General features: G+C 41.4%; 1 pseudogene; it reads left to right on the top strand.

Moving 5' to 3' along the window:
• The first annotated feature begins 917 nt into the window (after positions 1-917).
• LOC126335745 (uncharacterized protein KIAA0930 homolog) lies at positions 918-5,494 on the top strand (annotated as a pseudogene).
• Positions 5,495-17,009: the final 11,515 nt, after the last annotated feature.

The raw sequence follows: 17,009 nt of genomic DNA, 5'->3' as shown, positions 1-17,009 counted from the left end.
AATTTTAACTAAGGAGAAAGGTTGGACAGTTGTATTGGACAGTATGTAAATTACAGAAAATAATCAAATATTACTCACAAAACATTTGTTTATTGGTATTAATACATGGCAAATGTTTATTTAATTGAGTGATTTTAATAATTTTAGGTTCACAAATAGTCACTAAATGATAAAAAGTAATAAATCTGCCATTTTACACACTTCATAATTAATTTTACTACATCTCGAACCTGACTTTTATTTTTTATTCTCGAAACAGCCATCACATTCACAGTACAGAGCGCTGCTTCCAAGGTCTGCACAGTTTTCGCGAGTCCATCCGTTAGACAGTCGACACTGGATCCAGTCTTTTCAAAAGTTTCGTCACAAATAATGCAGTGAGTTACGCTACCACTTCTAGTGTTTTGATCGTCAAATTTTATTTTCTTCTTACCATTTTTGCTGTATTTTCCATTTCTGTTGTAGAACTATCCTTCCTTTTACACCATCCAGTTTTTCTATTGGTCACAAGTTTGGTCCTAGCTACGCGTACAGGCTTTTTTGAGCTTTATTCTTTTTTCCTTTCTTCTTTCAATTTACGTTTTTCTTCCCTAAGTTTCCACTTAGCTTCATCAGCTTTTTTCTCTCTTCCTGTTCTTCTTTCTTTATTTACAGTTGTTTTTGTATGGAGTTCAGGTCGAAATTTCATTCTGCCCTCCACGATTCGGCCTTGATACAAACCTACTAGAAGAATGACGGGGGAGAGGGGGAATTACCTCTAAAATTAGTTGAGACTGAGATGTCTTAGGGGCCTCAGTTGCTGGATCATGATTAGAGGACTCTGGTATGCAGACGAGGAGCGAGGACTCAGGTAATGGTTGGCAAGCGAGGGGGCTGGTGAAGATAGGCCTTCGGCAGATGAGGGGCCTGGTAAAGACATGGCAGTTGAAGAGGAACCTGGTAAAGACATGGCAGAAGATGGGCATGGTAAAGACATGGCAGCAGACGAGGAGCCTAGTCCAGAACTGGTGTATGAGGTACAAGTTGATTCACTATTCTTGTTTAGTGAAGGGGTGTAATCCAAGTTACTGAAAACATTTCACTTCAAGGAGAAATGCCTATACATTCAAAGTCAGACTTTTCCAACTCCATCCTGCAGGTCCTTGAGAAAGCTGAGCTCACTTAACCTGTTATGTCCTTCCAGGTTGTCTTATTGTTAGGATATTGTCGCATTCAGTATGAGCTTGCCTCGTGATAAGTATTTTTGAGTGGTTTCATAACAGTTCTGTCCAGTGGCTGTAGTTTATGGGAAGTTTGTGGAGGTAGGCTTGACATGGGAATGTGGTGTATGTTTGCAAACGTTATGACGTCCAAGTCCTTGTGGCTTGAGTGGTCATCCACAATTAGTAATGCAGTGTTTTTCTTGGTAGGATCACTCCTTGTACAAACAAAGCAAGCCACTTGAGGAAACCATCCTTAATGATCCATCCACTTGGTAGGGCATCAAACACACTTCCTACTGGGGCAGCTTTCTTTGGATCATTGTCCATTCAAACACAGGGGAAGACAAACAGTGGTGAGATAAACACATTCCCTGCAGCATTAATTGAAAGAAGAATCGTGACATTCATGCCTCTGTCACCTGAGGTCAATTTTCGAACTTAATTTTTACAGTTAACTGACATTACTTTCAGTCTGTTGTTATGAAAAGACGTTACCCCAGTTTCGTTGTCTGTAAAAATCTTGTAGGGGCTGAACTTATACTTGTCCATCAACTCAGAAAGTTTATCGAAAAATTGGCCAACTTGTTCTTTGCTGAAACCTGCTGCTCTCTGTAAACTTGTTAATTCCGCTGTCCTCAGCCGCAAATCTAGATGTCTTTTCATAAAGTCACAGTAGAAATCTTTTCCTACCTTCAGTTTTTCTTTATTGAACTTATTTTTTATTTGCATTTTCTCAGAAAAGTGATAAGCAATTAAAAACTCTTCCTTGCTTAGTGGCATTAGCTGACAGTCTAGAGCTTTAATATGAGCGAAGAGTACTTGCTCCTGCTCATCATTGAAAGTTGTAGCAAAATCTTTTGGGTTTCACAGTTTTGATTTCAGTTCTACCTCCTTCCCCTCTGAATAGTTCTTAAGCCGGTCATCAAGTGCGCTTTTTCGGACTGAAAAACGCTCACTAGCTTCTCGAATTGTCATGTCCCTTAAACGAAATTTTTCTACAGCCATCTTCATATTTTCTTCTCTCCACGTATGCCTCATTTTTTCCCATTTCGCCTATAAAATGAAACAAATCTTTCAAAACTTAATTTTAGTTGGCTATGATTGTTATCTGACACAACCCAAACTGTTTATGTCCAACACAGTCCGACTGACATGAGAAGACAATTCGACTGTCACGTGCTTACTAATTAGTCCAAACAGATTTACTGCTTAAAACAAATAGTACAGTACCCCTTATTGCTACCAACGACCTTGTAATAGAATTACACTTACTTTCAAGCTGGGTATAGCACTCCAAATTATCTTTGTACACAAAACAAACTCACAAAACAAAAATGGGTGTCACTTCCATACACAAGATGGCGTAACCTCCCCTCTGTCTTCACAGCCAAGACTGCAGTGACCTTGATTGGTGCTGCTACTCGTGGCAAAAATCAAAAGCATCACTTGTCCAATACAACCCGCCATCCGATACTACCCGACCTTCCCCTGTGTGCCTGACAACGATGGGGAAAGCTGTGAATGATGCCATCAATCTCATGTTGAGGCAAATCGCCCGTACTTCCTGCAGCGTTGCTCAGAAGCGTTGGAGGGTGGTTGGTCGGTGATAAGGTGCAACCCATGTCGCTAGTGCATCACAGACTTGCTCTATGGGAATAGATCGGGAGGGCGAGCAGACAACCCCATGCATGCAATATCTGCAGTTTCCAAGAAAACATTAACCAAGCATTATGATCCAGCAAAATGAAGTCAGGGCCCACAGCACCTTACAAAAACAGCACATTAGATCCCAATATCTCGTCATAATACCCAACAGCACTCAAGGCTTGCCGATTCTACAGTAAAATTTCATGAGATGTTTGTTTGATCAATATAATCTCTGCTTATAGAATTAGGGTTCCTCCTCGATATCGGTCTCTTTCCACAACGTTTGGATCCCGAAATTGTGTTTCACGTTCCCTCCAGAAGCGAATCCGTCGAGAATCACTGTCCAGACCGAATCGAGTCTCATCTGTGTAAAGAACAGTGGTCCACTGTTCGAACATCTAGATAACATGACGACTGCTCCATTCTAGACGTTCCTTTCTGTGAAGATGCGTCGGAGATACACATACAGCGGGCCTCCGACAATAAAGGCCATTCTGCCGAAGCCTTCTGTACCTCGTTTGCTTCGCAAACACACGTCCAGTGGATGCTAGAAGGTCAGACGCCAGTTACCGTGTGGTACTAAGGCGGTACCGTCGTGCTTTTGCAACTAAACTCTCTTTCTGATATTACACGTGGTCGGCCACGCCATGACCTTGGGGATAGAGTTTCGATACCTATAAACTGTGGCCAAATACGACAAACAGCAAAAGACTCACATTAAGCGATCTGGCCACATCAGTCTGCGTCTGTCCTGCTTCCAATCTTCTCATGTCCCTCCACCGCAGAGATTGTGGATATGGCACTTCCCGGCAAACACACTCCCGTTTGATAGGCACCCGACATCATCGTTGGCGTGATTGTCCGTTGAGCGGCAGGACAGGATCATACAGACATTTGTTGACAGTTTGTACGATTATATCGTGAATTAGACACAGGACGGAGAAAAAGTGGTTTGTTGCTTTGATTTTGAACACCAGTGTAATTTATGGTAAGTAACATAAATATCTTTTGTAAAGAATTGTTTTTAGATGAAGAAAGGTAACCAGATAACATATCACTGATGACGTTTTATTTTAATAAAATGAAACGCATTTGGTGATAAAAATATGCGTACCGTTGTAGTTGGAAATACCTTAAATAACATTAGAAATAAGCTCGAAAAGGTGTAGGTCTTTCGAAACAAGCCTAAGCGTGTAATGTTCAGTAATATTTGGATATTCCGAATTACAGTCCTGCACAAAACTCGAGAACGCCCTGGTGCCTAACATCCTGAGTCTTCATAATTTTCGGAGGAATTCCTACGACTCTGAATCAGATCTATACATCTGGAATGTTGCCTTTCGGCAATCCATTTTTGACCAACTTTGACATATTTTTATTTCCAGAAATACGTGAATACGTAGCGTAAAAACCACAGGCTACTGCCACAATTTTCCTCCTGGCATCGTCCATACTCCCCCCCCCCCCCCCTCCCTATAGCGACAGTTATGTGGGCCTTCGTAGTTTAAAATGAGAATGTAATGAACTGGCTGCCTTCTTGACAGTATCTGTCGCAAAATAATGGCGTTTGCTAGGGCAGCTGCTTGTTGGAGGAGCCTGCTATGTTAGAACATTTGCTGGAAGAAATCAGCTTCCAGCGAACGATAGAGATGCGACAATTACTAAAAGATGATTCTGGTTTTGTAATGCTACAGGGTACAACTTATTTGACAGATTTGTTTGTGGGACACTTCTTATTTCAAACAGAACATTGTATTGATTGTGATGATCTGCTGTTCTTTTTTCAGAAAACGTCATGTTAAAGGTTCCTCGCGATATATTCTAACATTTGAGACAGAAGTAGACGTGTTCCGCAAAGACAGTCGGAAACTGCCTATTGGTGATCCTGACGTTGACTGGTAAGAAACAGTTTATTTAAATCTCATTATACATGAGTTTGCCTACACTCTCACACTTGCCATATGGACAATAATGACTCCTAATGAACCACAGGTACTGAAAAGACATTCACAGAAAGTTTATGCCTCTCCTACCAGCAGACGAATGGATATGAAGGGAGAGGTGGAAGAAATGACGTATCCTCATATTTGTTTCATGGTTGACAATTTTGATGAGGTACTTTGTGACATACTGGTTACAGATGGTGAGATGGTGTGCGTAGAGCTTGTGGCATCTGACAGAGATGATTCCATTCAGGGTGTCATTTTTTGGGCTCTATTAGATATGATGCCCTCAAGAAAGTATATGACGCCAGGTCAAGCTTAAATAGCAAAATGGCGCAGAGAATGACTTTTGGATTGTCCTCTGGTGCAACAACACAGCGTGTAGAATTTGTACGGATGAAAGGTCCTAAAGGAAAAGGCCATGCTGAACCTACAAGCTCTCGAGCGGAAACCCCAACATCGGAACCTGGACTTTGAGCAACTGACATGTGGCACTCTGATTGGGATGAAGACCCGGAAGACTTTTTTGTTTACACACACCGTAGACGTTTGAGCGATCCCAGTACAAATCTTAATAATTTTGTGCGCGGCGGGTGGAAGACAAAGCCATATGAGAGCACAGGACCTAAACCTCGATCCGAGAATGAAGGATTGGACTCAATGGCAAATCGTGTGACAGAAATAGAAGCTGGAGATGTATGAGATGAGCTCGGGTTTCGTCTGCACCCTTCTACTTCTACTTCTACTACGTCCTTTCCTCCTCGTTGTCGATGTTCACCTCACAGATGATCACGTGCCAGTGTAGGGAGCATGGGCATGCCACGGAGCTTCTGTGGAGTAACAGCACCGCCGACTACAGTACAACTCAAACAGCCAGGAGGTGTCCTCCCTGTACAAACAATAATGAACAGTGTGAAGGATGCCTACAAACAGGGCATTCTTTAGACTTTTCATATCTAACTAGACATGTCTGTGAAGCCATTTTCAAAAGGACTTGCAGCCTGATGCCAGTGGAACTGAATCAATTGACAGAAACTTTCATGATCTCAGTCTTGGTATTGAACCACAAATAACAAGAAATGGGAACAAAAAAGATACTGCTGTGTCCCCAGAAGCCATCTAGAAGGCAGAACAGTAAATCCAGTAGATATAGAGTAAAGGAGTATCATTCCAAGGATTTGCAAAGGCTGAGATGTATGAGATGAGCTCACAAGTTAGATGATGGTGTGTACAATCCCTTGTGTACCATGCGTGGCTTTACTCAGACGTTCCATTTCTGGAAATAAAGTCGGAGTGCACAATCTGTACCCTTAAATGCTTTCCTTATCTATATTACCCTGCCGTGCTGAAACATAACTAAAGACATTTTGGATCATCGAGAGGGTCCCATTTTAACTTTCTAGCAACACTTTCTGTGTGTGATCATACAGTACAAAGCAGAAGAAGGTGTGGACAGTGCTGGAAAAAGTGTGTTCCTTTGTTACTGCTCATCCTGTTGCCAAAGAATTTTCTAGATGTCTCTTTGAATGGCGTGTCATGTGTTGATGTAAGGAATTGAGAATTAAGTCATTTAGAAGTGCAATATACTATAGAACAACATACTTATTGACTTTTATAAGTTTGTGCTGACCTTCCATATCCTTCGCATCTCGCTTTTTGTTAAATAAGGTCTAAAATATACCTTCGTTGCGAGAAAATGCTGACATGATAATTGCATTTAATAAATAAATTTGTAAATCTTAGAAAAATGATGGTTGAGTGGTCAGCGCGGCGATCCGTCACGCCAAGGGGCCTGAGTTCGATTCCCGGCTGGGTCGGAGATTTTCTCCGTTCAAGGACTGGGTGTCGTGTTGTCCTCATTATCATTTCATCATCATCGGTGGAAGGCAACGGGAAACCACCACTGGAATCACTTCCCTAGACACTCATGCGGTGGAACTCTCTGACGAGGCTTCCCCCATGATAAGACCTGCCGTAAGGCCGAACACGATTTTTTTTTAATCCCTACACACTTTGACGATTTACACTATACACGAACGGACACGGCCTGCACGCAGATCGATGAGACCCCATCTGACGGGCAGGGACAGTGCCTCAGTGTGGAGCGACAGGCCCCGGATCGGTAGCCGCATCCGTGACAGTGGAAGTGGCCGGCTGTTCTGATCCACCGTGGAAATCCGCTCGTATGTGGCCAGCTGGTGAGATGTAATCCAAATGTCCTGCAGTGTGTATTTTCCTCAGGCAATGCACATACCCCGTGGGAGACACCCGATAGCACTGCTCAGAATTCACAGACGGAATCATCATTGACGGACCAACAGATTATCAGTGGTACTAAGACCCAAGTACGTTGCAGTTCATGACAGATGAATGATTGCACCTGAATGTTCCAAGTCGTTCAAAGTGTTAGCACAATGATCTTCAGATAGTGCTAGTGTTCTCGTTAAGATGAAGTGGAATCCATAAAACTTGCTTGTCCAGCAATTAACGTGGTCGATTCCCTTCATTCAAGATAGTTTCACACCGTGTATGTCCTTACCTCTCAGTCTTCCCCTCCCTCCCCTCCCCTGAACCCCCGAGTGTTAATGAATTCATAATTAATAACAGCTGTTTAAGTCGTTTGCTTACAATCTGATTAGTGAATTTTGCCTAACCGTAGCTGCCTATTCAGAGATTGAATTTTTTTTTAGTTCTGTATTTTGCTGTCTACTAATTGACAATGTGTTCATAATTAATAGCAGCTGTTTAAAGATCATTTGCTTAAAATCTTCACTGTGTTTTGGTTAACCGTAGCTGCCTATTCAGTGACTGTTAATTTTATTGTAATTCTCTGTTTGGTGTGTGTGTGCTGAATCCATGGCTCTGAACACTATGGGACTTAACATCTATGGTCATCAGTCCCCTAGAACTTAGAACTACTTAAACCTAACTAACCTAAGGACATCACACAACACCCAGTCATGATGAAGCAGGGAAAATACCTGACTCCGCCGGGAATTGAACCCGGTACTGAATCAAAGTTAGTTCATAATGAATGGTAGCTGTTTATAAGTCATTCGCTTAAAATCAGGTCAGTGAATTTTGGCTAACTGTAGTTGCTCATTCAGTGACTGCTAATTGTTCCTAAAATTCTGTATTTTGCTATCTATTGAATGACCATAGGCTCATAATTAATAGCAGCTGAAGTCATTTGTTGAAAATCTGATCAGTGAATTTTGCTTGACATGGTTCTACAGGAACTTATTTTAGTCTGTAAAGTGGTAATTTCTTGATTTTAATACGAAATGGACATTAATCATTGATGATGGTTTTTATCAACTGAGGAAAGCCGAGAACTTTGACTGGCCACGCCATCTGTTACTTTGCAGCACCCTGTAACAACTCTCTGTACCATGGGGCATGGTGTTTATACAGGATGGACCATTGATCGTGACCGAGCCAAATATCTCACGAAATAAGCGTCAAACGAAAAAACTACAAAGAACGAAACTTGTCTAGCTTGAAAGGCCAAACCAGATGGCGCTATGGTTGGCCCGCTAGATGACGCTGCCATAGGTCAAACCGTTATCAACTGCGTTTTTTTTTTAAATAGGAACCCCCATTTTTATTAGATATTCGTGTAGTACGTCAAGAAAGATGAATGGCTTAGTTGGACTACTTTTTTCGATTTGTGATACATGGCGCTGTAATAGTCACTAATATTTGGCTCACAATTTTAGACGAACAGTTGGTAACAGGTAGGTTTTTTAAATTGAAATACAGAACGTAGGTACGCTTGAACATTTTATTTCGGTTGTTCCAATGTGATACATGTACCTTTGTGAACTTATCATTTCTGAGAACGCTTGCTGTTACAGCGTGATTACCTGCAAATACCACATTAATGCAGTAAATGCTCAAAATGATGTCCGTCAACCTCAATGCATTTGGCAATACGTGTAACGACATTCCTCTCAACAACGAGTAGGTCATCCTCCGTAATGTTCGTACCTGCATTGACAATGCGCTCAACGCATGTTGTCAGCCGTTGTCAGTGGATCACGATAGCAAATATCCTTCAACTTTCCCCACAGGAAGAAATCCGGGGACGTCAGATTCGGTGAACGTGTGGGCCATGGTATGGTGCTCCGACAACCCATCCACCTGTCATGAAATATGATATTCAATACCGCTTCAACCGCACGCGAGCTATGTGCCGGACATCCATCATATTTGAAGTACACCGCCAATCTGCCATGCAGTGAAACATCTTCTAGCAACATCGCAAAAACATTACGTAGGAAATCAGCATACATTGCACCGTTTAGATTGCCATCGATGAAATGGGGGCCAATTATCCTTCCTCCCATAATGCCGCACCATACATTAACCCGCCAAGGTCGCTGATGTTCCACTTGTCGCAGCCATCGTGGATTTTCCGTAGCCCAGCAGTGTATATTATGTCGGTTTACGTTACCGGTGTTGGTGAATGACGCTTCGTCACTAAATAGAACGCGTGCAAAAAATCTGTCATCGTCCCGTAATTTCTCTTGTGCCCAGTGGCAGAACTGTACACGACGGTCAAAGTCGTCGCCATGCAATTCCTGGTGCATAGAAATATGGTACTGGTGCAATCAATGTAACATTCTCAACACCGACGTTTCTGTGACTCCGGTTCTTGCGCAATTTGTCTGCTACTGATGTGCAGATTACCTAAAACATCTACTTGGGCATCATCATTTGTTGCAGGTCGTGGTTGACGTTTCACATGTGGCTGAACACTTCCTGTTTCCTTAACTAATATAACTATTGGGCAAACGGTCCGGTCACTTGTATGATGTCGTCCAGGATAACGAGCAGCATACATAGCAGACGCCCGTTGGGCATTTTGATCACAATAGCCGTACATCAAGACGATATCGACCTTTTCCGCAATTGGTAAACGGTCCATTTTAACACGGGTAATGTGTCACGAAGAAAAGACCGTCCGCACTGGCGGAATAATACGTAATACCACGTGGTAAGTTTGTGACTATTACAGCGCCAACTATCACAAAGCGAAAAAAGTGATCCAACTAAAACATTCATATTTCTTTACGTCGTACATGAATAAGTAATAAAAATGGGGATTCCTATTTTTAAAAACGCAGTTGATATCTGTTTGACTTATAACGGCGCCAACTAGCGGGGCAACCATAGCGCTATCTGATTTCCCCCTTCAAGCTAGACGAGTTTTGTTCTTTGTAGTTTTTTCGTTTGATGCTTATTTCGGAGATATTTGGCCCGATCACTATCAATGGACCACCCTGTATAAACCAGAAGACGCAATTTAAAAGCTGCGAATCCGGTTTCTCTAATCGACTTAAATAAATACAGCTACAACAGACTATTGGGCTTCATGTTCAATTTTATATTAATTGTTTTGAAACCTATTTGTAAACGCCTGTTACACTGTATGAATATGTCAATATATTATGTATAACTACTTTCGCTGTGGCTGGCCTAGTTTTTAAATTATACGTATCAACATAACTGAAACTATATTGCAGAATCTCTACCACGTTGCACCGACCGTTACACTGAAGGCTTTCTCAAGCATAACTGTCACGCGACGCCACGAATTATTCGCGAACTGGCATGAATGCGATCCGACTAATGACATTGTGAGCAGCCATAGGTGCCTAATACCGAAGTTAGTAACAGTTTTATAAAGACGTCATAATGAATTTTTCATGGATGGCATTACAGGTTGTTCAGTAAATTCAACGTTATTAAACATTAAAAATCAATACACACAATACAGACCTTTCGTGAGGTTTACACTCTGCACGTGGGTAAAATATTGTATGAATGTAGTGAAACGTCCCCTTAGAAAAATTATACAAGACTGTGCTTAAACTGACACAATATTTTTAGCGCAACGCAATCTGACTTTCAATAATCCCTACAAAAGAATGGCCCTGACTAACATTAACCTATACCTTTCACAAATCACTTACCTCTTCGTTACTCGACTACTGCAATACAGCGAACACCACTACTACCAGCTAAATAAAAGATTCAAACTAAGGAAGGCACTAACTACTGATAGGCATAGTTAGCAAATGAAAGATTTTAATAGAGAACAAACAATGTATTTACCTTAATAGTCATAATATATATAGCAGTTCATGACATCCAGTCTTACAAATTTCAAAACTCCGCCATCTCTCTCCCCACGTCCACCACTGCTGGCGGCTCACCTCCAACTGCGCAACGCTAAGCGCTGTTAGCATCCAGCTGCCGCTGCCCAACACTACAATGGCAGACAACAATGCAAACCAGCCACAGACTGCACACAGCACAGCCAGTGATTTTCATACAGAGCGCTACATGGCGTTACCAATAAAAAAACCTAAACAGCCTACTTACATAGCCCCCACGCTCCCCACAAAAAATTTTAGAAGTTGTTTTGGGCAGTGGCCAATACAGATTTGAAAAAAAATTTCATAATTACAATAACAAAGATAGGAAATGCACACACTAAGTGATACTATGTTGGTGAAAAGCTAAAATTTTCTCACAGTCCATATAGACAGTCCTGATCCTTCATCACAGTAAAATAGCAGTGTTTTTCTCAAAGACTGAGCAATAAAAGAAAATGCACACGGAAGTAGTGGATTTCCATGCAGTCTTGAAGAAGTAGTATTGTCCTTCCAAGGGAAAGACAGTTCTGACTCTTGACATGCAGACAGGTAACGGGCCACAACAGAGCAAACCCACAGCAGAGTCAGTCGAAGTTTTGAAGAATATTGGTAGGTAGGTCAACACAGAGTAGACCCATTGTAGTCCTGGTAGAGATTACGGTATTTGTGGGCCACCAGAGGTGCAGACCCACTGCAGTCCTTGTAGAAATAATGGTATTGGTGAGTCATCAAAGGTGTAGATCCATTGTAGTCCTTGTAGAGATAGCCAGCAGCCATCTGTTGCGACTGTGCAGGTGCACAATCACCATCGAAGAGTCTTTCGGAGAATATAGCAAGTCCATCAACCACCACTTCTGCACACACTAAGTTTTTGGAATTGTCCTTAGAACCAGCAATGCTGTTGTCCAGTCCCTTGCTGAATTATTAACACACATGCAAACACTATCAGTTCTTCTTCTCAGATATTGTCCATATACTATGACCAACAGAAACGTGTGCAGTGAAATGTACTTTACAAGTTACTTAATTTGATGAACTTGTGTCAATTACAATTTTATAACATGAGAATACAATAACAAAGGTACAAAATATATCATTAAAGAACATAATAATAGAGAGAACATTTGCAGTAATACAGGCTTTACAAAAGAATCGAAATAACAAATACATCAGTGTTACAAAAATTATGAAATAAAGACATACACAAAAGATCAGAATAACTTTTGAAACCTAAACTTCACACATGAGCATTAGAACAAAACAGAAAAAAATAATGTGTAAACATCTTTACGAAATAAATAACATGTTATTAATGCAAATTATATTTGAGGATAACAGTATTCCTCATCATAGTGAATGTAGCTTAGTATTAGAAGAGAAAAAATTCTATGGAACAGTACACAGAGGCAGGAAGAAAATAAATACACAAGTGTACACAAACACATAGTGGGATAACACAAAAGGAAAGGACAGGTTTGTTTTCAGGGTAACATTTGGTACTGCAGTCCAACCGAAAACTTCATTCCATTGATCGCCCCTCTTATTTCAACATTTGCTTCAGCCAAAAAAAAAATCCTATCCAAACATGCTTTCTGTATTCTGTTCACATCCTCTTTCAAAAATAGTTTTTCTCCACTGTACACTACTCTTTTTTTTTGGCCAAACCATTTTCTTATAGCTTCTCAATGCTTTTCTTCCAATTCATCATAGTTAGTTTCTTATGTAGTATACCCCCTCTTAAGCTACCTTAAACCTACTGAGCTCAGATGCTAAACTAAGGGACGACGCAATGCAGCAGCACAAAAAAACAATTAACACAAACAACAATGACAAAACATGAAAATTGGTAAAGCAAGCTACGGTAAATCTAAATTACCAAGCAACGCAACATTACAACTGATATGAACAAATGTGCAGCAACAAGAAAAATAAATCAGTAGTAAAACTGGCTTAACAGAGTAATACAAAGTCAAATTCAGTAACATTATGCCTGGCTAACAGCAGCAGCAAATCCAATAACTTATATCTTAACATGACAAAGCTGAAGCAGAAAAAATATTACAGTTAAGACAACAATGCAGAAAAGGGAAATGTCTATTCACATATTAATATCTATGTCATTAAAGTGGTGCACCACAAAACTAATTCTACAACAGATATTACCAAGTAGTTGAAAACAAAATTAAGTATTCAGTTACTGTTATTAATTCCTTCTTATTGTTCTTTCCTTTCCAAGTGCTCCTTTCTCGAAGAACGTGGATCATAAAATGATTATTTAATAGATCTGTTGACAGAAAGTGTTTACATTAGCAAATGCATTTAATTTTATTTTATATAACCAATGCTGCAACACAGCTGGAAACCAGATATCAAATGAAATAAGCAACTATGAAAGGCAAAGTATAAAAATATCATTCAATAGTTATGTGACATTTCATAAGTTAGTACAAATTCTCTCAACTCTCGTAGAAGGACGCTTGTCATTATCAGGTGTGCAGATGTAAGAAAGTATCTTTCCAAGTAATGAGCGTATCGTTTTTGCGATGCTTTCTACAAAGGAATGTCAATAGCGAGGATAATAGAGAACAAACAATGTATTTACCTTAATAGTCATAATATATATAGCAGTTCATGACATCCAGTCTTACAAATTTCAAAACTCCGCCATCTCTCTCCCCACGTCCACCACTGCTGGCGGCTCACCTCCAACTGCGCAACGCTAAGCGCTGTTAGCATCCAGCTGCCGCTGCCCAACACTACAATGGCAGACAACAATGCAAACCAGCCACAGACTGCACACAGAACAGCCAGTGATTTTCATACAAGCGCTACGTGGCGTTACCAATAAAAAAACCTAAACAGCCTATTTACAGTAGAAGAGGTTGGTGCTCCATAAGCGATGGTACGGATTGTGTTGTTGATGGGTCTCGTTTTCGCTCCTTCCGCTTTCATTGGAGGATGACACCTATTTCTCCTATCATATTCCACTGAAGTGTCTTAAGAATTTCGGTGGCACAAATTCTCTCTCTCTCTCTCTCTCTCTCTCTCTCTCTTGCGTGACTAAACAAGACAGCGACGAGTATTGCAGTTCTCATTTGCATATTTAGCTCTTCCGTCAGTCTAACTCACTAAGGATCACAGGCCGTCGTACAGTACTCCACAATCGGTTCAAAGAATGTTCAAATGTGTGTGAATACCTTAGGGACCAAACTGCTGAGGTCATCGGTCCCTATACTTACACACTACGTAAACTAACTTACGCTAAGAACAACACACACATCCATGTCCGAGGGAGGACTCGAACCTCCGGCGGGAGGCGCCGTTCAATCCGTGACATGACGCCTTAAACCTCGCGGCCACTAAGCGCATCAAGAATCGCTCCGAAGAGGGTTATACACTGATGAGGCAAAAACATTACGGCCACTTGCTTAACAGCGTGTTAGCCCACCTTTGGAAGGTAGAGATCCTGCGAGGCAAGGATTTTCCAATTCCTTGTTAGGTATCAGAAGGTATGTGGCATCAGATAATTAAACACGCAATTCCCGTATTACGGGCTGGTGCTTTGTTGGCGCTGAGCAGCTGCGCTGTGGCATCCGAGATGTGTTCTTTCGGGTTCAGATCAGGCAAATTTTATGGGCAAATCAACAAGGCGGATCCATTATCATGCTCCTCTGCTCCTCAAAGTACTGTACCTCGGCTTTGGCCTCGTGACAAGGACAGCATTCTTATTGGAAGATGCCAACTGCTTCAATGAGAAGTGGAGGTTTCAGGGCCTGCAAAGCCGATAACAGTCGTCAGAGTGATGCGCTGACCATGCAGCACTAAATATTTTCTTTATTTGTTTACTCTTACTTATACTTTTTTTTACGCAAATTCCTCTGCTGTGCCAACGTTTTCATCACAGAGTAGCACTTGCAACCTAAAGTCCTCAATTATTTTTTGGATATATTCCAATCACTGTTTCCTCTACAGTTTTTATTCTGTACAGCTCCCTCTGGTACCTTGTAGGACATTCCCCGATGCCTTAACATACGACCGGCATTGGTGGCCGAGCGGTTCTAGGCACTTCAGTCTGGAACCGCGCGACCGCTACGTTTTTGTCAGCGTTTTCGATATATTCGTTTCCTCACTGATCCTCCAGAGGACCTCCTCATTCCTTAACTTATCACTCCATTGAAATTTCAACATTCTTCTGTTGTACCACATCTCAAATGCTTTGATTCTCTACTGTTCCGGTTTTTCCACCGCTCATGCTTCACTACCACAAAATGCCGTGCTCCAAACGTACATTTCCTCCTCAAATTAAGGCCTATGTTTGATACTAGTGGTTCTCTGTTGATCAGGAATGCCCTCTTTCGTAGTGCTAGTCCTCTTTTTATGTCCTCCTTGCTTCGTCCATCATTGGTTATTTTTCTGCCTAGGTAGCAGAATTCCTTAACTTTATCTGCGTCGTGATCAGTAACTATGATGTTAAGTTTCTCGCTGCACTCATTTCTGCTACTTCTCACTACTTTCGTCTTTCTTCGATTTAGCCTCAATCCATGTTCTGTACTCGTTAGCAATGTCATCAGCGAATCATATCACTGATATCCTTTCACCTTGAATTTTAATTCCACTCCTGGAATTTGCTTTTATTTCTATCATTGCTTCTTCGATGTACAGATTGAACACTCGGGGCCAAATATTATATTTTTAATCCAAGCACTTCGTTCTTGATCGTGTGCGATCAACTAAGGTATTTATTTTGTTCCCCATGGTTTCTTCGTAGTTACCTTATTTGTACCTATGTTTCTCTCTCATCTAACTGAAATTTTCCCGTAACATCCGTCATTTTTCCGAGATCAGTGATTAGAAGGGTATAAAAGAGGGTTAGTAGCTGCGAAGTATACGAGCATAGCTGTAGACTATCACCCTTGTTTCCCAGTCTTACATAGAGGAAGCAGTGAAGGTAACCAAAGAGAAACAAAAGCTTCCCAATTCGCAAGTGACAACTCTGCCGGAGACAGCAAGGGTCTTAAAATACCAGTCGAACAGAATGGATTTTGCCTTAAATGAGTCTACAGTATGAACAGCAACAAAAGTAAAACAACGTGGACTATAAATAGCACAGACTCGAAGGGAATAGAAGCTTTTTAAATGTAGTTCAAAAATGGCTCTGAGCACTATGGGACTTAACATCTGTGGTCATCAGTCCCCTAGTACTTAGAACAACTTAAACCTAAGGACATCGCACACATGCATGTCCGAGGCAGGATTCGAACCTGTGACCGTAGCAGTCTTACGGTTTCGGACTGAAGAGCCTAGAACCGCTGGGTCACCGCGGCCGGCGAGGGAAGTGTGTGTGTGTGTGTGTGTGTGTGTGTGTGTGTGAGAGAGAGAGAGAGAGAGAGAGGGAGGGAGGGAGGAGCGTAAGTGGGGTAGGGGTGGGGTGGCTGTAAAAACTGTACATGTGGACCAGGCCTTGGCTACAATAATCAGTTTCAGATGAAAGTAGGTTGTAGAAATCCAGCAAACCTGTAGAGGCTTAAGCAGGTTAGACTAAAGCGTAGAGGTGAATCTAATTAGCTTTCCATCTGAGGTCCAGAACAACACATCAAATGCTTCGTAGGAAGATAAAGACGTACAGACGAAGTAGTTCAGAAATCGATAATACACTGATATTGTGACTATTGATGTCGCTCCTATGATGACTTGTAAAGGCGTTATGAATGTAGGAGCACAGGCTGTTACGGCAGCTCAATGTCGGCAATTTTTAGAGTGCACACTTAGGCAGTACTTCCCTCGACCAGAGTCACTGCCATAAATTTCAAGTGACTCCATATAATAAGCATTACTGCCCCAGCCGGTTTCGGAGGAAAGCTAGCCAAACAGGATTTTTATCGCTCTGAAATCAGTATTTTATTTTATGCCTCATCATTCCAACCATATTATGGAGAGACTTTAACTGCTTCATAGCCTCAGTGATCAGACGATTAACTTCAATTTCTGTGAGGAGCTAACACCACAGGGCAGAACCTAAGGTCAAACGACGTGTGGAACAGAAACCATATCAG

The sequence above is a fragment of the Schistocerca gregaria genome, chromosome 2 (assembly GCF_023897955.1).
Source record: "Schistocerca gregaria isolate iqSchGreg1 chromosome 2, iqSchGreg1.2, whole genome shotgun sequence".
In the NCBI taxonomy this organism is placed as follows: domain Eukaryota; kingdom Metazoa; phylum Arthropoda; class Insecta; order Orthoptera; family Acrididae; genus Schistocerca; species Schistocerca gregaria.
The sequence above is the reverse complement of the archived record's forward strand: the minus strand, read 5'-3'. Positions and strand labels throughout refer to the sequence as shown.